This window comes from Syngnathus floridae, chromosome 5 (genome assembly GCF_059516105.1).
Source record: "Syngnathus floridae isolate MCC-2025c chromosome 5, RoL_Sflo_1.0, whole genome shotgun sequence".
In the NCBI taxonomy this organism is placed as follows: domain Eukaryota; kingdom Metazoa; phylum Chordata; class Actinopteri; order Syngnathiformes; family Syngnathidae; genus Syngnathus; species Syngnathus floridae.
The window spans coordinates 10,083,229-10,108,114 of NC_142417.1; the positions used below are offsets into that span (position 1 = coordinate 10,083,229).

The 24,886-nt window shown below is 43.2% G+C and overlaps 1 long non-coding RNA gene across 3 annotated transcripts in view; it reads right to left on the reverse strand.

The window, feature by feature from the left end:
* Positions 1-19,405, reverse strand: part of LOC148398067 (uncharacterized) — a 188,663-nt gene extending 169,258 nt beyond the window's left edge. For all 3 annotated transcript variants that reach the window (XR_015858638.1, XR_015858637.1, XR_015858636.1), the window contains exons 1-2: positions 19,280-19,405; positions 18,870-18,956 (exon numbers count right to left, since the gene is read on the reverse strand). This is a non-coding gene — a long non-coding RNA (uncharacterized LOC148398067). The remainder of the gene's footprint in view (positions 1-18,869; positions 18,957-19,279) is intronic.
* Between the last annotated feature and the right edge of the window lie 5,481 nt (positions 19,406-24,886).

Consider the following 24,886-nt stretch of genomic DNA (forward strand, 5'->3'; position numbering starts at 1 on the left):
CATACAGTGCACATGTATGAATGGGTCCGGTTGTGCGTGGATCCAGTATGATGATGATGACAGTGGTCCTATTGATGTTAACGCAGTCCAGGCACCCTGATTTAAAACTGATGTGGGAAAAGTGGCCTCTTAAGCCCTCGGCTCTACACACCTCTGTGGTTAAAATCAGCGTGAGATGGCAAGTATGGACTTTCACAGCAATTTGATCAGACCTGGTTTGAGCTGAATGCTTTTCATTTCGAAAATGGTGCTGAGACTAAAGGTTTTATGACAAATCTCTTGATAAATCATCAATCAATCAGGGCTTGAAATGGGTGGGGCTTGGGCCTTCTTCTGTGGAGTTTGCATGCTCTCCCCATGCTTGCCAGTTGACAGTGCAAAACAAGGTCCGTAAAGGAACGCATGGATGAGTTTAGTGTGGACTCAATTGAGCCCTGACCTCAATCCCATCAAACATTTTGGAATTAAAGACATTAGGGATTGTGATTTGGTGACCTCCTTCCAGATTCAGGCAGATACAATCCAAAATTGTGCACAGCCTGAAGGATGGAAGCTGTTATGAGTTCAAAAGGATGGTAAATTCCATATTTTCTTTTTTGGATGCCAGGGAAGGACCTTCAGAACGGTGATCAACAATGCAGATATCCAAAGAGGAATCAGTGAATGGTTGACAGCAAGTTGCATCAGAACCTCTCTGAGATGGCTTACTCCTCTTTGGACAGCACTACTGCTGATCATCGTGCCTCGGGCCTGTTGTGGCTGGATGCTGCCGTCCAAGCGCGCATGTCAGCGCAAGACAGGCTCTCCCTGACCTCTCTTGTGCTGGGGGGCGAGGGGTGTGGGGGGGAAAGCTCTAAGGAGGGCCCCCCGTTCCATCACATCCCTTCCAATTACTGACATCCTGCCGCCTTTGAACACACAGGAATCATAGTGAAGAATAGCAGAGGTCAAACTGCAGATGGAAAAGGGTGGAAACAGCAGAGTAGAAGTAAGGAGGGAAAGAAAGAAAAAGGGGGAAAAGAGTGGAAAGCTATTCGTGTCATTGATGCTTCCACAGCCCCTCCGCCAAGCCTCCGTCCTTTTTTTCAAGGCTCCTTTCTGAACTCTAATCAGGAGCAACTGTTTAAACAACAAAGACATAGGAGGAATTTAGAGTTAAAATGGCACCAGTGATCTGTTAAATCAAAGCAAAGAAAGCACTAATACTCCTTTTGCCTCCTTAAAAGGCAACGGGTGTCAGTTGTTTGAAATATTGTTGAAAAATATGAGGAATAAGACATTTTTGTTTGCTGTCTGGCATTTAATTTGACATTCAGGGAGCATTTGAGAACGTCAATGTATAATAAGGTACCAAGCAAAATAAACGCTTAATTGCAAGGTATCAGAGGCAATGAGCCGTTCAATGAGGCTCTAAATAGGTTGTAAAGTGTGTGTCCCATCGCTAAATTCGCTGATGAACGAATGGCGGTGCCGAAGAAGGCAATGGCAGCGGGGCTCGTTTCATATTAGTGCATGTGTTGATGTAGATGGTGGCATATGAGACGGGTTGGTGCGTCTGGCAAGGGCCCAGTGCCCTTAAACCCAAATTAGCCTTTCACAACCCGTATCCCCCCGGCACAATGAAAAATACAGCACGCACACGAAAGCCCGCACACTTGCAAAGACACACAGGCACATAAACACTCGTAGCGTACATCATCAAGAAAAACACTCCAATGACCTCACTTTTCCAAACTGGGCTGAATACTGCCCTGCCAGAAATCCCTCTAAGGCCTCCCTTTCAGACTGTGAGCACTGTGCTGCTGAGTAGTCATATCAAGGGTTATTAAAGGGTCACACTGGGCTGCTATTAGACTCCAGCAAATCCCTGCAATTCGAGCATAGAAAATGTGCATCACATTTGTTCTTAACAGTATTATAGCTGACTTTTTTCAGAAGGTAGAAAAGAATCTTGAATTGAATAATGGTGATTTTTTTTCAAATGACTTCGTTTTTCAAATCCATCCGAAATGTGCGCTTGCTTGTGCATGCAAGTGCACATGATTGTGTGACACGAAGTTTTGAAGGCTGTTGAAAACTGCGAGCCCGCTGCACACAGGCAGTGAGCCTGGAATGACTGATGAATTATTGAAGTGGCTCTTTGGTGTGAATGAAGTGTTGAAAATGTCCATTGCCACCGAGTACTCTGCTCCGTTCCTACTGTAGCAGAGTGTTAAAATGCATGCGTTGTTTTGGATTGCTACTGTTCCTCCACTTCCTTTATTGGAGCCATCAGCAACATTCCGCTAGCTGGTGGCTTTGGACGATTTTTTTTTTCTTTAACTAACCGCCTTTTGCCCATCAAAACATTTCACTCCCATCTGTAGCCGTTTTCACTTCTCTTTCCTTTTTGTCTTTTCCATCTCATCCCCAGACCACCTCAAATAGGATTCTCTTGTTAGAGCCCCTGCACTGATCAGTTGCTGTGATCCCACCCTTTCAAGTTCTCCCTGTTTCAAAGAGCCACTGCCTTTGGGGTGAGCGTAAATAGGAATCTGAACCGATGCTTTTCGACAGCAAGGCCTTGGCTGCACGTAACATCCCTGCAGCACCAGCGGACAAGGGAGGGGGCAAAAGGGAAGGAGGAGCAGGAGGCTTGGGAAGGGGGTGGCGGGGGCTCTCAAAAACACATCACACATGAATGTAACCTCACTCCAACTGGGAGAAATCACGGGTCCAGACAGAAAGGTAACAGCCAGCCGCAGGCACAGGGGGAGTTGCTAGGATACAAGGGAGCAGTGTACAGTGGACTGGGTGAACGCGGGGTTGGTGTGTTCGCTCAAATGGAGCTGGCTGACATGCACGGGCACCATGACAACATGACATGTTAAATGTAAACACTGTGACAAGAGGGGAGGGGGGAATACATATTCATTACCACAAAAGCCGTCAAGTCAGCACATGTGGATTTTTCCGAAACTGTACACCAAGCACGCAGCCAAACGGTGCAACAGCCACAATCCAATGATCACTAATGTCAGATCCTTATCAATCAGTCTTGGTCATCTAAAAGATTATATTTAACAATCTGTGGTGGAGTGGAATGCTGGAATACGGCTGGTATGTTTTACTCACACGCACAGCATTGCTCAGCACTGACCTAATAGATGCATGGATGCACACAAGCAGTCGACCCTTTCCTCCAGGAAGTGTTTTATGATCGCGAACGATAAGATGGCTGCTAGCCCCTCTCCTTGACCCACTGCTGAACCTGCCATAGTTGACACGACTGCACAAGAAGGTTGGAAACTGAGAACCGACTGACAACCTGACCATGTTCACTCAAAAAAGAAAGCTCCTGACTTGTTCATCCTCTTCATTTCAATCTCCCAGAATGCACATGCTTGGGATTAGGTGTGACATGATGTGTTTCCAATGATTTAGTATCATTACTATGCGGTGAGAGATGCCTTACGGTATGACCTCGCCTGCCCCACAGATAGGGGGTTGGATGAGGCAAGGGGGGAGTCGAACTGGGCTTATCTAAAGTATTTGTTGGGGAGGACATATGCCTTCCCTTCCATTATCTCATTAAATAAACACAAAGCTCTGCCACAAATTGAAAAGCTGTAATTCATAAATCGGCAGTGAACAAGCCCGTCTTGATCAAGGCGTGTTTACATCATTGGAAGAAATCAATCTGTTTAATTGGAGCACTTTTGTCAAATATATTAGCTCAAGCCTTGTAGGAGACCATTACGTAGGGGAGTGCAAGTGAACGTGCTTTCAACTGATGCTGTTAATTTACATGGGGCTCTTTTATTTATTGTTTGTACTAAATGTATTCCATGTTACACGGAAGCTGGTAGCAAATCAAGTGGAGAACACTCACACACTCTCAATTAAGTTAGTCAAGAAACAATGTGGTGATGTCAGAATGTGTATACTGTTAATTTACGCACAGAAAAATGAATCCAAGGGTGTAAATATTAATTCTATTGGGACAAAACCCTTGAATGTTCAATAAATTTTGATTCATGGTTTATTAACTTAAAAACAAAACCAAATTTAGACAAAACCCCAAAAAAGAGATCTCAATATTTACACGATGCTTATGCAAGACAGAGTATGCTTTCTTTTAGTTCTTTATTCATTATGATTTAAATATTGTCATGGTTGTTTCCAAACTTGGTCACAGACAAACTCTGAAATAACAATGTGCCTGACAAAGGCAATATGGAGGAATAGTGGTCTTGTCTATCTCATAGTCAGGAGGTCCGAATGTGATGTTTGCAGGGCGGTACTGGGACCAAAACTCGGCCCGCTAATATTCCTTGACGGGGCTTCTTAGGTTAATGAAAGCTCTAAATTGAGCAGGGGTGTAAATGTGAGTGACAATGTGTTTTTGTAATTGACTGGCAAGCAGTCCTGCCTAAAGAGAACTGATTTAAGTTCCAGTTAGCCGCCACTCTAATAGAGACAGGTAGCATAATAAAAATAAAACAGATGGTCTGTAGTTATGGTCTTTTTTTTTTTTTAACCGACGTGTTCATAATCATTTGAAGAATGTTCAATGTCTGCGCCTGCAACTGCGAGCATACCTTGCAAATGTATAACGCAACTACATTTGACCACATATACTGTATCTGACACGTTTTCCATATGACATTTTCCACCCCACAAAGGAGGCGAGATTTATCTCTAAGCAATTCATTTCAACCTCAACATGGCACAATAACAAGTGGTCTGTTCAAATAAAATCAGTAATGGCGTTGTCCATACTGAGGACAGGTCATGCATTTTTATTTATTCAAAGAATGAAGACAGGTTGGTTCCACTCCCAATTATCTCTTTCATTAAAGAATGAATGTGCATGTCAGGGCTCCTTTTAGTCTTTTTCTTTCTATTTGAAGTGCCCCCACCTCGCCTGCCCCATCCTCGCTGCCCTCGCCATCACTGAGCGACAGTAGAGGTCGTTAGTGGAAGAGGGATGATGCCAAACTTGACTGGAGTCGAGCCTTATCTCTATTCTTTACACTCTCGCTTTTGTTTGAAGGGCTTTGTTTACACACGCCACATTAATCACCTTCTGCCTCCCCACAATCCCACAGCATTTAAAGTGGATGCTCAGCTCGGGTACAATGTGCAGCGCGGTGTAAATCTCTTTCTTATACGCTTAAAGAAGGAAATGAAAACATTTGCAGAATTCTGCTTAGACTTTCTTTACACATCTTGCTTTCTTATCTCTTCTTCTTACCCCGCCCTTGGTCTTGATCATAATCCTGACATATCACTCCAAACCTTATCCCAGAGGATTTTGATTATAAAACATTAAAATACAGATCAAATTATTCTTTGAACACAATGCAGATCAACGACTGACAATAACCTCTCATCTTGACAGCAAAGAGTGAGAGTATGCAGACCGGATGTTGTTGGGCAAACATTAATCACACCGTAGGAAGTCACTGGCACAGAGATAGATGGAGGAGTTGGGTAAAGCCACCCACCTATGGCTCCAAGGACTACAAGGTCACCTCTGTGTGCTTTACTGTAAACCCAAAACAAACAGTTCTCCATCTGCCCCATTGTGGAATGAAATCTTCAGCGTTTGAGAATTAATGAGAGTCAAGATACGCAATTTAGTTGTTATGGAATGGATTAGTGAATCACAAGTCTTAGCAACACATTGATGTCATCCTTGGAGAGTATTTTCGCCAAATGCTAAACCCCTAACCCGAGTGTTTAGCTTGTCTTTATATTGTCCAACTCCCTTTGTCCTAGTCAACTATTGCTGTGACATGTCACTTACCCTTTCCAATTGAAATCATAAAAACGTCTTACTATGTTTACCCAACTGGGCAGAACAGTACTGCATGGTGGAGATTTTGCAACTGTGTTAAAATTTGCACTCAGACCCGGGCCATGAACAAGCAAAAGGGGGGGGGGATTGTTTTTCACCACATGGCCATGCAGAAACATTGTTCTAAGCAAGTATGCAGTCCGTGAAGTGCATGTATGGGAGTTTGCTCCGAGTGGTTTAATGCACTGCCCTGTTTAATTGTATTGTCAATGCATTCATCATTCAGAATGCAGAGCCCAGCTCAAATTAATTGAATTATCTGGTGAGGAGAACAAAGAGATGTACAATGAGTTTGTGTGTAATTTATTGTTGCAGAGTGAAGCAAGCGAGAGAGCGACTGAAAGAATTAGCGGCGAGGGGAAGGTAGAGAGAGTCAGAGAAGGATAGAGAGAAAAAAAGAGAAAGAAGGAACGGAGGAGGGAGGGAGGGAGAAGATAGAGAGGTCTGTGGGAGAGGAGTGAATGGATGCAGGGAATGAGAGGGTGAGAGAAATGAGTAAAGGACAGAAAAGATAGCGAGGCCAAGAGGACTCATGGAGGAGGAAAGCGAGGAAGCCAAGGAGAATGAGAAGAGATAATAATGAAGGATGCAGGTTGAAGACAGTAGTTGGAGGGAATAAGATGGAAGTCTGTGTAGAGCTGGAGATAGGCCAGTGGCGGCCCAAACACCTTTCTCCAAATGCCCAAGGGGATCACACATGATGAGAAATGTGTGCATGTGTGCGTGAATGCATGTGTGCCTGCTTGTGTCCGTTTACACATGTCTGCACAGGTATGGAATTTTAGCGCTAAAAAAAGTTTTCTGGGAAATGTGTTGTTGATGTAAATGTGGGATGGGCATTGCACACCTTTCCGTGGCTGCACACCTGGAGGCGTACACAAACACTTGAAATTAAACAAACACCTTCACATGCGTGCACATATACACACATGGATTCACATTTTCTTCGCCTCTCTCTCTCCCTCTCTGTTGACTATGAAGTAATGAGTGAGTATTGAAGAGAAAGCTTGCGAAGGAGGAAGGGGGGAGTGGGGTGTCTTTGGAAAATCTATTTCCCAATACTATCTAACTGCAGATTTCCTCCAATGGACTTGCATTCCTGGGTACTGGATGTTTGGCATTGATTCTTTCCTAACATCATCTGAAAATCTATGAGCATAAAGGGCAGCTACTCAAAGTACAACATGCATAAGTGCACATGATGTTCTGTACGGCCATTATAGAAGAAAAATCTGACTTTCCCTTTCTCTAACTCCCTCGGCCTTTGTTGTCCTTGGTACACCCTTGCATTAGTTCCATTGCCGGCCTTAAATAATGGCTGATGGGAAGGAAAGATGCAGTCAGAAAAAGGGATGAGATGTAAATGAGGTGAGGGACATTGGCTGGGACATCTCCCGACAGAACGGTTTCGCGCCATGAAGCAGTGCGATGCAGTGTCTGTCGCTTTACTTCACGTGATCTTGGTACTTGCTTAAAATAAGTCTCCTACTGTCTTTGATTATGTCTCGACAAGACCTGTTCTTAAGGCAAATGGTTGCTTCTATCCTTTTTTAGATACGTCTAGACCAAAAGCCCTTAGAGTATGTACACTAGTGGTACTGGCACAACATTCCTTGAACTAATCCATTCTGTCCTACAAACATTAAAACGGAGTCTGTGCCAAAAAGCTCAATGTTTGGATTGCGGTGGCACTTCCTCCTACAACAAATGCTTGCCAGCGATTTAGATTTTGACTGTGAAAGTATACACTTCACACTGTACGGTTGTGAGCTATGGTTTAGCATTAGTGGCTATGTTTACATGGACATACTATTTATTCGGATTAAAAGCCTGATTGGAATAAAAACCTTCCGGCTTTCCCATGTAAATATTTACAACACTAGCATTGACTAAATCACCAAAAAGCAGAGAGAATCACATTGATACAAAAAGTGTGAAGACATACTCGGAGACTGCGTCAAATTCCTTCATTCACAACGGCAGAAATCCGACCTCATCAAAGGAGGAAATGGAATGACTTCCACTAGCCGACCCACAGACAACAGGTCATTTGATCAACAGCGTGATTAGGATGCACGAGAGATGAACAGCACACCTCAGGCTGACGGGGCAGAGTTCATCGACAACACAGGTGTCAATGAGTCAGTGTAGGCAGCATTCAAGTGAGGTTGCATTCCCCTTGACCACAGGAAGCTTCCCCACGCCTTGGGCTACCAGCATCAACTTAACATCTCGCAGTAAGAATATATCATCTCATGCCGATGTAGGTGCGCGTTTGTTCCACGTAGCGTTGTCGGAATATGTCTCGTTCGCACTGCATCTCACCAGTTGTCTGACTCAGAGGCACTCCCTGTAGACACGTGACGACACGACACCGAATGTCCTTGCACCTTGTTAATGCCACTTCAAACACCACAGCCATCTACTTCGGAAATTTTACAGGCCATCATGAAACTGTGACATAATCTGATGAGACACACCCAACATGCCTGCAAAATAACTCTCATGGCCGATGGAGTTGCCAGTTGTTCGCTTCACAAATGGGAACACAGACAAACAGTGTGCGACATCAACAAACTGCCTTGTGGTGAACAAGTGGGCATGGAGCCACAGCTGTGTCCCTTGTAGACATGACCACCGGAGGTCTGAAAGACAGCAAGTCCGCGTAAAAAAATAAAGGAGTGTGGTAGTATGGCGACAAGCTCAAGTGGGCAAACTAGAGAATCATTAGCTGAATTAAAGACGCTGAAACCCTGAGAGCTAAGAGGAAACAATAGGGATGAAGAACAAAATTGATGGATGAGGTCAATGGGGGACATAACAGGCAGTCCTGTCATATAAATGTAGTCAGATGTCAGAGATCGCACAGTTCATCTTTAGAAACGGTCTAACTATGCAGTAATTCTAATTGTGCTGTTGGGAAAACAACATACAGTAGGCGAGAGGAGGAAGGAAGATGTGGGTCCAAGGCAACGAGGACTGGATCCTTATTGCTGTCCCTTGATACAGTATACACACTAAGCAGTCTTTGCAGCAGATTTCAGAGACAGGCCCTTGTCTTTGTTCAACTAATAGGCAGACCACTCTAAGTGGGCTGTTTTTCAATCCACTGACACAAAGACACTTTTTCATGACTCCCACCTCACCCGGTTCCATCGTTTCCTTGCTCCTCTTCTTCAGATATCAGGAACAGAGAGGTCTCTGTGTCTTAATGTGTCAATCCCACAATACAGGAGCTCTGAGAAAAGTCTATCCTCCACACATTGTCCAAACTCGCATCACCACTGCCACTGATGCAAAGACCCAGACTCATCAGTTTAAGTGACATTTAGTAAATTATACAGATTTCTTTCCAGAAGCAGGGTGCAGTTGAGAGGGAAAAATCCCCACAGAAAAGACTAGGAAATGACTTTAATAAAGAAATGTTGGATTCATATTTAAGTCACTGGCCAGAAGGTTTCATCTTTGACAAAGTACTAAGTTACCTCTTAGTGACAAAGAGGTTGGCAAGTTAGATTCAGTGTCTTGAGCGGCTCCTATTTTTTATGCTATTTCAAATCTAAATATGAGTAGAATGCACATTTGGTGTTTGACATTATTGATTTTCTCTGTTGTCTGCCAGAATTTTCAGTATTTTGTTGGTTAAACCACAAAACCAAACTCACAGATATGCTTTGTGATCACTCACCTGCTCTGATTACATGTCTCACTTATTTGCAATAAACACAATTTACAGTCAGAAAATATGTTCCAGAAATGTTCAAAACAAATATTGCTTAATGTGACTGATTAACTTTAAATTCCTTGACAGCACAAAAGTATAGCAAATAGACATCAAGCTATGTGAGAGTGACGATAGCCTCCATTTTGATGTTATGAGAAACCCTTAAAGGGCATTGCCAGCACTTTGTGGATAACTGTCCAAATTTTGCCATCGAAATTCTGGATCCCCACATTTTTTTTTTTCCCATCACTTTGGCATCAAATGTCACGCAGGTTGTCTGTAGACTTTGATGGATCAATCTCCCTCCCACCAGCCGTCCCCAAGGCTTTCATGTGCTTATCTCTGACCACTGTCTGTCTGCCTGACCGCCTCACTGCTCATTCACACTTGGAGGCATCACACATCCCCCCCCCCCACCCCCTTAAAAAAATACACATTCCAAAGTCAGTGACCAGAACCATTAATAGAGCCAGGTTTGCAGCACAAAGGTCCACTCCTCTGTCTCTTCACTCTTTTAGTGGGATGGTTTTGGTCTGAAGATGTGAATGAGAGTTCTATGACCCCTCTCAAGCTAATATTTATCCTCAGTTGAAGTCCTAGTGTATATGTACAATTGTTGTTTTTTAATGGATGCAGTAAAAGCTCGTCACTATCAAGTTCATAAATACAAATTAGTGCCATATGACTGATTTTAGTGTTTAATTTCCAATTTCTTACAGAAAGTTTACCTCATACATGTTCTCCATTCTGGTGAGGTGCTAAAAACTGAAGACTCAAACTCAAACATGCATCTTTGTCTTCATTCTTTCACACTTTTTTTTTTATAGACATTCTCACATGGGTGTATTTGCATATGCTACAGAGGCATATTCTAAAAGTGACTGCTGGGGGCTTTCTCTCCTTCTCCAGAGGGTCTTTTCAGCCTCAGGGCCGCAGCCGTGATGGGATTAAGAAAGGCCGGGAGCGTGTCCACGTTTGGTGCCTAAAAGGCCCACGCTGTGACGACCCACCAACTCGGGTGCCATTGTCTTGCTTCTTGGCGGCCCACTCCAGGTGCCAGGCAATGGAGAAGATGCTCCAAACTTTCCCAGGAATGAGGACGACTGCTTAAAATAGTTTCATTTAACACCACAACCTCCGCCACTCATCAAACTAGGGGCCGAAGGGTTGTCTTTCGTGCGCTTTCTCTTCTCTTGTGCCTTCACTCTTTTAAATCTAAATTCCCCCATTTTTTGGAAGCGTTTGGGGCCCTGTGGGAGGACAGTTGTTTTGTCCCCCTCCTTTGGCTGATTTACATCTCCACAGCTTCCCTATCAAAGTGGCCATTGTCAGTTGTGACCTATGAAAATTACAGAGGACACTGGGGGCCTTTCTCCTTTGACAGGCGAGCTACTACACAGACGACCGTGCGCACACAAAAATATACATAAACAGTATAAACACACACCCACAGGATACACCCTCTGCTTTTTGTTTATTCAGATTTTACGCAGATTCCGAGCCAATAGCCCTCTGCTCCGCTGTGCTATTCTTTCTAAATGTCCCAGAGACTCACGGAGCAGGGAATGGAGGGGCGGGGGGGGTGGGGGCAAGTCAACCAGGAATAAGGAGAGGCATCCATTTGCACACCAATTGTTTTTCCTTCTCTCTGGGCCAGGGAAAAGAGAAAGACTACCTCTCTCCCTCTGAGACCACCATCCCTCCTCCACCTCCTGCTCCTCCTTCTCCTCCCTCCTGACCCCCCTCTACTGTGAAAGCAGCGTGAATGGAGAGCTACATTCATTGGGGATGAATGGGATGGGGTGGAAATGGGTAGGGGGTCATTCTGACCACCGCAGCCCTCCCATGCCCGAGCCACATGTGCAGCATATTAACATATGAAGCCTTGTCACTGCTATGTCCTCCCTGCCAAACGACCTCATTCACACACACACACACACGCACGCACACGCGCACGCACATTGAGTCAGGTGCGATGATCTTTTATCATCAGAATGTTCTGAGATTTTCAAGGGACGGTTAAGAAACACGGCTGAACTTGTGGGAAATAAGGACATCTGAGTGGCAGAAGGTGAGTGGGGCCAGCAGCAGGCTAATGGGACTCGTGCCAAAAATGTTGGCTTCAAGAAAAAGAAAAAAAAAAAAGACAAACACAATAGAAAGAAAAGCCGAAGCTTCCAGCAGCGGAATTGGAAGCGGAACCATTGAGCAATCAGCAAATTCAAAAACCATTGAGCTGTAGTTAAGAAAACTGGAAAAACGTGCAAAATATGTGAGTCGAGGGCCAAAGAAAACGTACCTTGGGCCCTCGCTGCACAGGGACCTTTTTAGACTGCCTTTCCTGTTAGACTTTCCCTAATCGAGACAGTGCGTCACACGCAGCGAGTCTCCAAATTCAACACGTTAACCCCTTGCAAGCTAAACAGCAGCACTCCACAGGGCCTGTTAATGCACAATATTTGGACGGAACCACCGACCACTCCAATGTACTCCCTGCAGGCTCTAATCTGTTTTACAGCACTGAGAATTTAATGATAATATCACAGCTTTCCCCTCTCAGAGGTGCCTGTCTACTGTTTAAAATAAAACAGGTTTGGTCTGCCTCCAACTGGCAATATTTGGAGTTTTTGACATGAAAATCAAAATGTGCAAAAAGCTGCATCCCTCATCTTTGAGCCGAGGTTCCAACACGTCGTGTCTGAATGAGTGTGGATGCACTGGTAGGGTGCATAGTTATTAATCACTGCCTGAGAGCTGACATCAGGCAGCCAGTAAACGTTAATTAGGACCACCCAATGGCCAGGCCAGTGTCATTAGCTAATTGAGTTTGTTTATGTGTTTGTGTTTGCAGGGCCAGAATAATAAAAATAAAGGGAGAGAGTGTGTGAAGGGGGAGAAAAACAATGGAGTTTGCAGGCAGAGTGCGGAGGGAAAAAAAGAGAGATGTGGGCTTGTCTTATCCAGTGCCCTGTTGTGGTGACATGTCCTTCAGCTCATTCCACGGGGAGAAAGAGAGACATGGAGTAATGGAGCAGTGGCGCGGTTACACAAGCACATACGCCACAAACGCTCTCCCTAGACAAACCATGGAAAGACAGACATATACAAATGCACTTCTTCCACTTGCTTTGGGTTCTAACATCCCGCAACCACCGATCCACCCAGCCAGAGCTTTAATGCTCTCGGAACCGCTTGGCCATTAGGACAGAAAGTGAGGTTTGGCTATGTATAGTGAGACAGTGAGCAGCATTGTGTTGCGTTCACAGTGGAACCTTTAACCTGCGGTCGTGCTGTGCGTAATTTGGCCTAGATTCTCTCAGAACTTTGCTCCACCCATCAGGTATGACATCACTTGAGACCGACGCATATTGCGCAAGATCGCAATGTTCCTCACCACTGATACGACTTTTGCATTCATCAGTAAATTTAAGTCTGGGCATTGTAAAAGTGCTTATGCAGTATAAATACACTTTTTATTTCCTAATTACATATTTTCCAAATCCAAGCAAATTAGAGGTCGGGTCCTGGTATGGATTGCTCAACCTTCAAAGTTCCACTTGACCTACTGTAACCATGACAACAAAAGTAATATAATTTCTAATAAGTAAGACATTTGGGCAACAATTTGTTTTCTTTTCTTTTTTTTGTATTGTTTTATTCTGGGTTGCGATCATATTTTTGCAGTGACATGTGGTAACAAGCAGCAGACTTCAGTATATGTCCATATTTGGCAGCTGGGAAATGGGCTGTATACACACACTCATGCACACATACATGCATTCAAGTGCTCACACGTGATATCGGTCCTCCCATGGTTTGCGTTTTACTCCAGCAGCTTCCCTGTGGCGTTTGGGAGGCAGTCAGCGTGTAGAAATGGTCTCCGTGCATGGTCTCAGATGGCCTGGTGTGGCTGGCTGTGGTTACGCCTGTTGAGTCTGCCTGACCACCACATGATGAATCACATCCCCACTCCATCCAAAATCACACACATACACACGCAGAGTCCGAGCCGCCATTTTTTCGCACATCTCAGAATGAGCAAAACAAAAGAAACAACTGTCATCTTCCATGGAGATTAATGTTAACAAGCGCAGTCAGAGCTTTCAACAGAAGAACGCAGAGCAGGAAAGGCAGAAAAGCTACCAAGCAGCAAAAGGGGGGAAGGGAAGAGGCAGAAATCTGAACCTCAGACCTCAGCTGTCAGAGTTTCTCTTCTCTGATTTGTGCCCACGGCCAGGTCCAATCCATGTCCCACAGATAGTGCCGCTTATGCCCCAGTGGGCATATTGGAGCAGTTGAATGAATGCCAAGGCTTTGGCCTAAAAGCTACAACAAGAAAGCAAATCCGGATGGGCAGACAAAAAGTTATGTTGCCCAGTTTGTTTTGTAACTTTGCGCTGGTCCTCTCAAAAGGCAACACACACACAGCAACCACTGAGATCATTGTTTAATGCTGGCAAAAACCCTTCCGGTTTCACATCCAGTCGGTCAAAAAAAACTCAAGATCAGTGATAACAGAGGAAGTGAATTCAAGGAAAGCATAAATTTGTTCGTTCCACTCAACTTCAAGTGAAATGGCCTTTCTGTACGAGCTCACATCCAATGGAACAATCAAATATTCTCCATGAATTGCACTGCATTGTTTTGTTTTTACACTACACATTTATACCAGAGGACATGTCAATAAGTTCTAAATCAAAAAACGAAATTTGGAGCTGAAGAGTAACCCATTCGGTCTCATAGACGATTGAGAATATTCATATATTGTGACACGGGCATCTATTACGTGTCATTTATTTTCATTCTATCTGTCTGTGTAGTTGTTTAAGCTCGTGTGAGACAGCTGTCTCACACAACATTCATCGCACTATCCGGCGTCTAACTGCTAAATGCCCACCTGGGACTGCACTTATCCAATCTCTTCACAGCTCAGAGTGAAGAACATATCTCCTCCATTGAACAAGGTAAAACGGAAAAGAACAAACACAGCCATGAATGAAAATCATCCATCAGTGAGACTCCTGTTTCCATAGCACCTGTGTACCACCTTCCCTCAAGTCTTGCACATCTTTTTTCAAGCCCCAGAGGGGATCGGTGGGTGGGGGATGCAACCATGAGTGATGCTTCTCAGCAAGGCAGGGGTGCAGAGACACCTCCAGCTGGATGCAGGGATCCAGGCAAGAAGCACTAAAATTAGCCCCAGTGTGTTGTAGGAGCAAGTGTGAAAGAACAGCAGAGTACGAGTGGGAGACTTGTGGAGGTGAGACTGGTGACAGCACCCGTCTCGTAAGACGCCTCTGTGCACATTCACCCAACTGTAACAAATTACATGGCTGAATTTCATCAATTTACAAGCACGCCCGGCTTTCCACAAATTCACGTTTATCAAGAGCCTTGTACGCGTATTTACTCAGCAGCGAACATGGATACCGTATGAATGCCGAGGTGACTATGGAGTGCCATGAACAAACCTGTGCATCTGTGGCCTCTTTCCCCACTTAGTCCCTGGGCCAAGGAGCCCAGCCTGCCCCTCAGTACGGGAGAGCAGAGGGCAGATGGGTCGAGACCGATTATAGAGTTGTCTGGCCTCTCTCACAGGCAGCTCACTATGTGCTCCGCACTCAGGGCCAGCACAGAAAGAGTGTTTGTTGTTGGTATTAGGAGCTAAACGGCTTAACTGTTAGCAGAGGGTCGAGGACGTGGTTTTGACTCCATGCCAGATTCACAGACCCAAGGCAATTCAAGGACAGTTGATTAGGCCCAAAGGAGAGCAAGGGAAGTGGGACAGATTCAAGAGGTGCAGGTGTTTGTCAAAGGAATTACTGACTTAGATGGGGAAAAACGCCGCTTTGCACAATGTAGCAAAGGTATGTCGATTAGCAAATAATCAATTATTTTTGATACAATCAATCGTTGGTCCTAATCCTCAGAATTCCAGTCTATTAATAGTAAATATTCTCAGACACCCAACGTCCTGCATAAAAGCAGCCCCATTATCTTTGTGCTGAATCATTTCCAAACATCTAGTTTTTACTTTGGCTAACAGGCAAACATTTTTGCACTACTTTTTTTGTTTTTTACATGTTGTGTACTTTATGCATTTTCCATCATGTCAATTCAAAATGTCAAAATACTTGACAGATTAATCAATGTTTAAAATAATCATAAAATGCAGCTGTAAATAGAGCATAACCCTCTTGTCTAATCGACAGATATATTACAAACAAAAATATGAGAGAAATTTCATTTTGCTGCAGTGCAGATGTACAGAACTGTACACAGCAACAGGCATAATATGAATAATACATAGTGGAACCTTGAATGCAATACGTTCTGCAGGTTAACCTCAGATTTGTGATGGTGTGTGTGTTTGTGTGCGTGTGTGTTGTGTCCAAAAGGCTATTAGCCATTTTTCCCCAGAGTAAATGCTGGGGGGGGGGATAAATAAATTTCAGCATCAAATTGTTATGTGAACTTTATATATCCAATTCACATGACATTACAAGTCTTAATTTTGAATAACAAAAGCCGTCACTGATGTGCCTCTCATATTCTACATTCCAAAAAGCAAACCACTTTTCATGGTAAAACATGAAAACAAAAAAACTACTGGCTATACAGTGACTTAACCTTTACTACGTCTGGTGATATTGGCGTGTTACTGATTTGATATTCAATTGTACTTTTTTTATATGACTACTGGACTGAGCATTAATACTGTATCTTCACAGAGCCAGATTTACTGATCCAGCTCTTGTACTGTGCTAAAGAAGTGGCTGGTGAATGTGTTTGCTCTCACGTAGGATATCCTGATCCTCGGTTGAGTGTACACAAAGCCTTTGACCTGTTAGTCATTGTGGTCATGCATGGGAATTGTTTAAACATAGGTGTTAAACTGTGCATTCTTCAACTTGTGCTTTGGCCTCTCAAAAAATGAAAACGTCCTTCAAATCCGTGGACACGTGGCGCTGATCTCCATTTCCTATCCTTCTTTGATGTCTTCTCAAAGACAACACACTGCTAATATGAGACAACGTGATATTGAACAAAAGCAGAAAGTATATTTCTCTACCGAGTACCATGCAATTATTCACACGTTTGAGTGTTGTACTAGTAAACAAAGAGTCCCTGAAGACGGAGCTGACAAATTGTGCTATTCTTGGGGATTTTGCTACAGTTAAGTACCATGGCTAACATATGTACACAAATTAAAAAAGCAAACTGCACTTAGATTAAGTTGAAGTACTGCTGACAGACTGTGTCAACTGTGTACGCAGCGCCAGATGAAAAGGGCTACAGTAATCCCCTCAAGCCTGTCGATTTCCCTAATCTCCTGCTTTTGTTGTTCGCGGAGCCTCCAGGAGGGTGTGACAGGGTCAGGGGTGAAATTTAAGAGCCTTTAAGGATGGCGGTGGGGACAGATGATGTTTCATGCTCTGATTAGGCTTTATACATACTAAAACACTTTTCTTGTAAAGGTGAACCTCGGTAAAATTACCAGACTGCATCTAGATTGAAGCAGCATTTGGAGAATTGGTCTAAAATGAAACCACCAATGCAAAAACACTCCTCCAGAAACTCACACTTTGAAAAAGGAGTCAATATAATCCCTTATAATATTTCTTAATGGTGTTTGACACTAGCGAGAATTGTTTTGGTCTCCGTATTTGAGCAGGTATCCGTGAAGTGGTCGTCATACAGTGTACATTTCACTTGAGCTACGCCAAGGACAGTTTTCCGACCAAATGACCATGATCCATTTTACCAAATAAACGCTCCGCAAATAAACATGACAGGATGTTGATTCTAACAAATCATGTGGTCAGGTCAGTTTGGTGTCAATCGGCATAACTACGAGAGACGCAATAGTTTCCAAAGTTCCCATCATCCAGAATCAAATAGAAATTATAGTACAGTGAATATGTAAACATGGTAAATGCTGCCTACAGGTAACTTGAAACATGTAAATATGTTCATATGCCCCGATCTCAATTTTTTACTCCAGGGAAATTTCAGATAAGAGAAAGGAGGAGGCCTATTTTGGAAACACAAACAACACTTGAGGGGTCAAAGGGACTTCCAGCAGTGCACCTATTTCCATTTCACATCTCACCAAACATATATTGATGCATATTACAAACCTTATTTGCATTTTAAAAACATTGCTGTCTCTACTTTGAAGGGTATGGTTAAAGCTGTCCTGCAACAGCGTTTAAAAAAAACTTCCTCGCACAAACATCTCCCGAATGCAGATCAACAAGTTTCAACAGCAAAAAAAAGTGACTAAGTGAATGACGTCATTTTGGCGCACAAACCCACAAGCACATTCACACTCTATTTGCAATTTTGACAGAGGTTTGAAGGTTCCCGCCCGCAGCAAAATACCTGTGGGATTATTAGCACACAGCTCAAAGCACTGGTGGCCATAGGACCTGCCCACCATCTGGTTAAAAACAACATCCGAGTGGAGGCACTGGAGAAATCCCCAGCCTTTATGTATGAGAGGCGACTGGAGGAGATGAGGTTGCACCAGCATGTCTTCTCCTCCGTAACCCCGGGGGGTGATAGGTTTAGAACAGTGGCTCGCATTGTTTGGCCGCACTAACCCCCTTCTCCTCCACCACCCTGCCTCCTCTTCACCCTTGCACCCCGCCCAGCTGAAGATCGAGTTAACTCTTGCCTGCAGTCAATCCACCTCACAGGAATCCAATCCCCTCTCTCTTTCTCTCTGAGGTCAGCCAACAAGAAGTTAAAGCTTCAGCCCCTTTATCATTCATTGCTACCAGTAAGTGACTAAGAAGGGAGGCAAATAATGAGAGCTGCTGCACCACTGTGAGCAGACATCAGTCACTTGTGTCTTTTTGATATGGACTCTTTTAGTGTAATCACTTTACATATCAAATGCAAATTTGATCCCAGCATTCAACTCATCACAGCAGTGAACACAACAAGCACACGCCAAAAAGGCCTAAAGGTCAATTTACAATAAGTAAGACACTTTGGTTCAGTTTGCATTTTTTTTTCTTTTCCTCAATTTCCATCCTAAAAGTTTTGCTCAATTCGGGAAGGTTTTCTGATTGGTTGGCAGAGAACTGTCACTTAAAAGGAAAGCCTGACAAAACTTGAAGGCATCATTTACATTTGTGTCTTTTGTAGGTTAATCAGCACAACATTTTCACTTTCATTAGCTATTCAAACATTATCGCCCAAACAAAGCATAATATAAGCAGGTCCTTGATTAAATGCAAAGGACAATTTTCTACATTAAGTTTCTTCATGACTGTCAAGTTATTTTTGTCTTACCTTGAACAAGTCCAACAGCGTGAATAACTTCAATAGCACTTTCCTCTTCTTCTCGACTAGACTGGTGTTTCAATTCGGGTTGAATACCTTTAAATGAAACAATATTGCCATTATTACAAGCTCTCTTGTGAGAAAGTCCTGAACACACAATAACTAACTACACTTTAACAGAAGGCATTCAAATCCAACCACAAGGCACAATTTTTACTTTGGCGGTAGGTCATCAAATATACAGGCCGCATTTTAAGTCGCATTGCAAGGTAGTATTAGTATGTTAAAATAACTGCAAGTTTTACAGCTAGACTTTTATGGAAGAAATGACTTGAAAACCAAAGAAACATTGCACAAATAGTCATCATACTTGCATCGGCATGAGTGCAATCATGCACTAAATAAATAAATAAACTCGCCTGTAGTTTAATGAGGCTCAACTTGGGTTGGGTCACATTTGTTTGTGAACCAGTAGCTCACCTGGAAGCTTCTATCTATTACCATTTCCTCCATTGTTAATTTCTCACTTCCTGAGTGATGTGCTTCCTGTTCTTGCCAAATAAAAGCTCATACCTGTTAAGCAGGTCAACACTACCAAGACCTGTCAGCACAATGGCAATAAAAAGATCTTTGGCTACAAGTTGATTCTCACTTAGTTGAGAAACATTTTTTTTGTTTTTGTTTCTGTAACCATGGAAGCGCTATTCATGTAGCTTGCCAAATGGAGCCCATCACATCTATTTTTGCATCTGTGCCAATGAATAAAAAAATTTCCTGTAACCACCAGTGACACATTCACATCGGTCCCATTACTTAAAGGTGCAGTCTGCAATGTTCAAGCTGTTAGCAAGGTTTGAATCTCATCTCACTTTACAGCCCCCACCCTTGTCTCCCTGGCCCAAGCTATCCCCCCCGCCCCCCTTTTAAAGACTGCAAACACTATCTTTAAATTAGCAATAAGAAAACATACACTGAGTATACACTGGCCCAAAATTCTAATTACAATATTTATTGTTGTTTTGTTCATTTTTGAAACTTCAGACAACGCACCAGTTTTACAACATTATTCTAATCTTTCCAGCACCTAGGGTGAATTAGATTTGAGAACCTTGCTCAAGGGCTCCTGTAGGGATCCACATGAGATGTAGTCGAAGAAATCAAGTTTAGGGACACAGACCACATTAATAAGTACAGTTCCATGCAGAAGCATCTCACTAGGCTTGTGTGCAAGTATTTTTATTTTTATTTTGTCAGATTTTCAGAATCTGCACCTATGCAGAGACTCTCTGTGGGTGGTGTTATGTTTGAAAAGATGAGCTATCTTGATCGTGTTCCTGGTGTTAAGGGGCAGAGCAAGGGTGCAGTGCTGGGCCAGCATCTCATAAATCACAGCTGAGGACGGGGAGTAACAGCTCAAATTAAGATAAACCCCCTTAATTATCAGCTAAATAGCAGAGTGTCCCCTCACTCCCCGGTCTATCTGTCACCCAGCAAGCACGCCCACTCAGCATGGGACGAACTTTACTGCCCTTGCACACACCCAGTGGCACTTTTACCAGCGTGTAAACACATTATCTTACACTTTGCATCAGTCGCTCACAAACACATAAACTAAACAAACACTTGCAGTCAACTCAATGAGCTACACACATCACCTTTTGACATGTGGCTGTCAATCAAATTACCTTGTAACGTATCACCTCTTTGCATTTGTTAAATAGTCCCCTCCCACAGACCTCCTGCCTTCATTTTCTCTCTGTGCTTATTCACTATGCCAATTATCATTAGCCTAATGTCTTCTCAATAGCCCTTAGTAATCTCCTTCTTCAAAGACTATCTCTTACCTCACCCCAGAAGCTACCTCAATTTGTGTCCCAATCAGATGTGCTGACATCTGCGTGTGCTTGCGGTGAAGCAGACCAAGGACTACTCCGAAGTTTGAGGGAAAAAAAGTTACAGCTAGAGTGAGTGTGTATGTGTGCCACCTGTGCTCATGTGCGGTGTGGGCTAAATGGATTTAGAAAGGGCGAGAAAGAACAAGAGACCCAAAAGTGCAATTTTGGCATTTGGAATATTTGAATGCTCTTTTTCTTCCACTAAGACCTGTTTTTTTTTTCCTTCCTCACTTCGAGGCAGTGTATTGATTTTATATTAGGCATGAGCTACCATCTGGCTGCTTTTCATTCCTTTGTTATTCCAAAGCATGGGGAGCAGAGAGAAAGTGAAAAAGCGAGCCCCCCTCCCCACTCCCAAATCATTATGCATTAAATAAAGACAGTAAGAGAATGGTCAGCATACAGAGCAGTGTGTGTGTGGTCATTCGTGTGCGTGGATGTGTTGGGTGGGCACATCAAGTAAATGTATTAAAATAACTTGATGCCACTGGATGTATTAGCAACCTTCCTATGCGTGTTATATTCATGCACATATGCAAACAAGCTAACTCGGGGCTGTCTATTTCATTTGATGCTGCTTTGCCTCTCGTAAGTCCATTCATCATTTTATTCACAGTCCCCATCTATTAAACAGATAGCACCCAGTGGAGAAACAGCTATGCCCCTCATGAGCCACAAATCTGAATCTCTGTCCTCGTGTCTTTCTTATCCCTGCTTTTTCCCCAAGGAAGTAGTTACACAAGCACGCCATCCTGTCTCATTCTGGCCTATCATTCATTGATTTGTTTCATCAATGTGTGATCGTCTGATGACAAATATTTAACATCCTGCCACAGTATCGATCGGGCCACTCTGAGCGCGACGCTAAATGAGGGAGCGTTTTCCCACAGGAGGTCAGGTTCATATTTGCCCTGTGCATGCGGTGCAGTTGCAGAAATGAGAAATGGGGCGGCAGGAGCTCATCTGTTTAGGCTTGGGGGGCCGGAAGGTTCCAGGTTCAAGTCCCGCTGCATACTAAAATGTGAATGTTGGCGAGAAGCTAATTTGTTTGCTTGCTACTGTCGAGGTGCCCTTCAGTAAGACACGGTCGCCATCCCCCAGATTATGTTTGACTTGGTTACTTGTGATGTGCAGTACAAAATGTGCAGCAGAGTTTAAAGTGAATTTCCTCTTAATGAAATAGTAAATAATAATCTTAATGTACAGTATTTTAAAAATGGCTGCAAGATGGGATGTGGATTGAAACCTACAGCAATTCAATTTGATGCAATAGTCCAAAGTAATAATGTAGTGAAGAAATTCAACACATTCTGTTATATTTCTCTGAGCAAATACAACATTTTTTCTTCAGCGACACCTGCACAAACAAAGAAACACACAAGCTTTCATTGATGGTGCGCTGAGATGAACAATTAATATTTTTGGATCACAACGTCACTCTGCCTGATGGACATTTGCTTGTTGCATCGAAACAGGATTATCCCCCCAAAATTGGACAAAAGAAAAATATATGCTGTTGTAATTTTAAATTAGTGTCAATATATTTACTTTTATTTTTTTGCTTGCAGCCATTACAATACCTATTAACCCATATGTTAATAATTTTGTTGAAGTAGAGTCTGCAGAATCTACACCCAGCAGCCTCCCGCAGACATAATTCCTTGGCGGAATGACTTAAGTCTGGTTAGCAACCAGAAAATAAAAGAAAGAATTGGACAGCTCTCGAGACAAAACAAGGGGAATCAAACACAACAATGCTGTCCTACACCGCTCAGCCACTGTTGGGCTTCTAGCACGCACTGCCACCACAGTCGTCCTCATCGGGTGAGAGCTAAATGCGTTAACAGCGAGGCTAAAAGAAAGAGCTGTCACTGACCTCCCTGGGGCATTGGGGAGTGAGAATCACATACTCGCCCATTACTTTAGCTCACCTCGGTTACACATTAAAGATTACTTTCAGAGGTGAACAAGCCATGTGCTGTTCAGAATTCAAGATGATAAGGAAATAGCAACTTATATTTGTTTTTAATACACTTTTAGAATTGGTCTTATATTATTCTGACTTTTCTAATGGCAGGTTAAACCCATTGTTGGTAATTCTGCAGCCAAGCACAGGACACTGAATGCAAGAAAGCGAGGTCTGCACCACTGTGGGAGTGATCACAGCTGACTTCAGCCATTGTGTTCTTCACATTCTCCTTGTTTACATTATACTAGTCGCACACAAGAGACTCAACATAGTATAGAATAAAAAAACATGGTTTCACTTGTCGTAATGTCATGTTGACAGCACATGAGAAGAATAGTGAGATTCCCCTCATTCATATAAGAACAAAATATTCATAATGTGCCATCAGATAGTCGTACATTGATATATGACTCTTGTCTTTTGCACTATAGCATAAAAGAAAAGGATACAATTGGTATTTCTTCCAAGCTGCTCATTCTTTGAACTCCGCACTTAATGTTGTGGCCGGTGAGTGTAATGTAACCGGTAAAAGGACTAAAAAAAACAACAACAGCACATTCACAAAAACGCTCAACCCAACTGGCGGCTGATGAAATGCCTATGCCCCATGCTCAAGTTATTATTGAGCAGTGCAACAGGCTTCGAGGTCTCAACTGAGTTCCAGCACTGTCTGTGATTAATGGTAGGGGACGCGCCCCACTAATTGTTGCCCCTGACACAGGCACACGTCCCCACACAAAGCAGGACAGGGTCGAAGCAGGGTACCATGCTCAATCACCTTCCAACAGAAAGCCCCCCATGTGAGTCTCAAGAGTGACGGGATCGAAGAAAGGAGAGGTCAGAAGGTATCAAGAGATGGCAAGAGTCGGACATGGAAAACTGAACGTAGCAAGCTAGAGGACCATACGGTGGGGTTGGGGATTTACGTACTTGAGACTAACACACAAGACCAAGAAATAGAAACTACAGTAGACTGTCCTGACATGGAGAGCGGTAGATTTACGAGGCCTTACTTATCCTCAAAGGATTATCCTCATTGAATTTGAATGTAAGTCTGCTTCTGGTCTGTGCAACTACTTGCACCTGTTGCCGTGATGATGTACAATTGTGAACAGAAATGGTTAAATACACTTAAATACAAAAAAGACAACTTTAAAAGGGACATATAATGGGTTATTGCTGATGCTTGTGTACAAATAGTGCCTGTAGAAAAAGTTGCCCCGTGTAGCTCAAGTGCACAGCTCATGAAGATAACACCGAGTTTCACTGAATGCTCAGTGTACATGGAAGAAAAGTAGATCAAATAAGATACAGGGTTAACAGTTTTAAATTGGGACAAATACACACTAGAGATAAATTTGCTACAATGGTATTTATTTTTACTTTAACTTTTCAAATGTATAACCCTTGTGTAAAATGTGCTTTTCGTTACCGCACTGAGCTGAAGAATCAAAATTAATGAGCAGAAGAACAAAAAAAGAACAATCTGAAGAAAACCGCCAGCCTCCTCTTGAAACTATCGACCGCTCATGCCTGTCTTGAATAGACCTTGCAAAAATCTAGTGTTTAAACTACAAGAAAAAGGAGTCCACCATGCACTGTTTAAATGTAAATAAGCCCAACATGCAAATGCATTGTGCTTCTTTTCCACCTGCCAGAGGAGAGGACAGATGGAAGTCATGAATTGGCTTCAGTGAAGCACTCCAGACATTCAGCTCTATCAGGAAATCCCTTTATAGAGCCCCGGAGTCCGGCTGTTTTCATATTGTTTCTATCCGCCAAGAGTGCCCAACAATGGAACAATCATCTGGGATCCAGCCCTTGTGGTCTCAATTGGCCTTAACTTCATTAACTTAATTAAGTACACTCCAACAGTGTCCACCACCTTTGTAAATGTGAACTCGGAAACTTGTTAATTGGTATTCCTGTTTCTGTCCAACAGTTTTGCAAGCAATTGTGTGCAAGTAGGAATCTAAGGCTATAGATCCTTAATGATACCTTTCCGAAACCCTGGTGTCCTAACTCCGAGTCATTCAGCTAGAGGCCCCCTCCATTCCTCCGTGGCCCCGCCAGCCCCTGTGAGCTGCTCACAAAACGTCCACAATGCTATTCAAACAATAAGCCAAGGGACAAAGAGCACATTTACACAAGTGAGCTTTCTT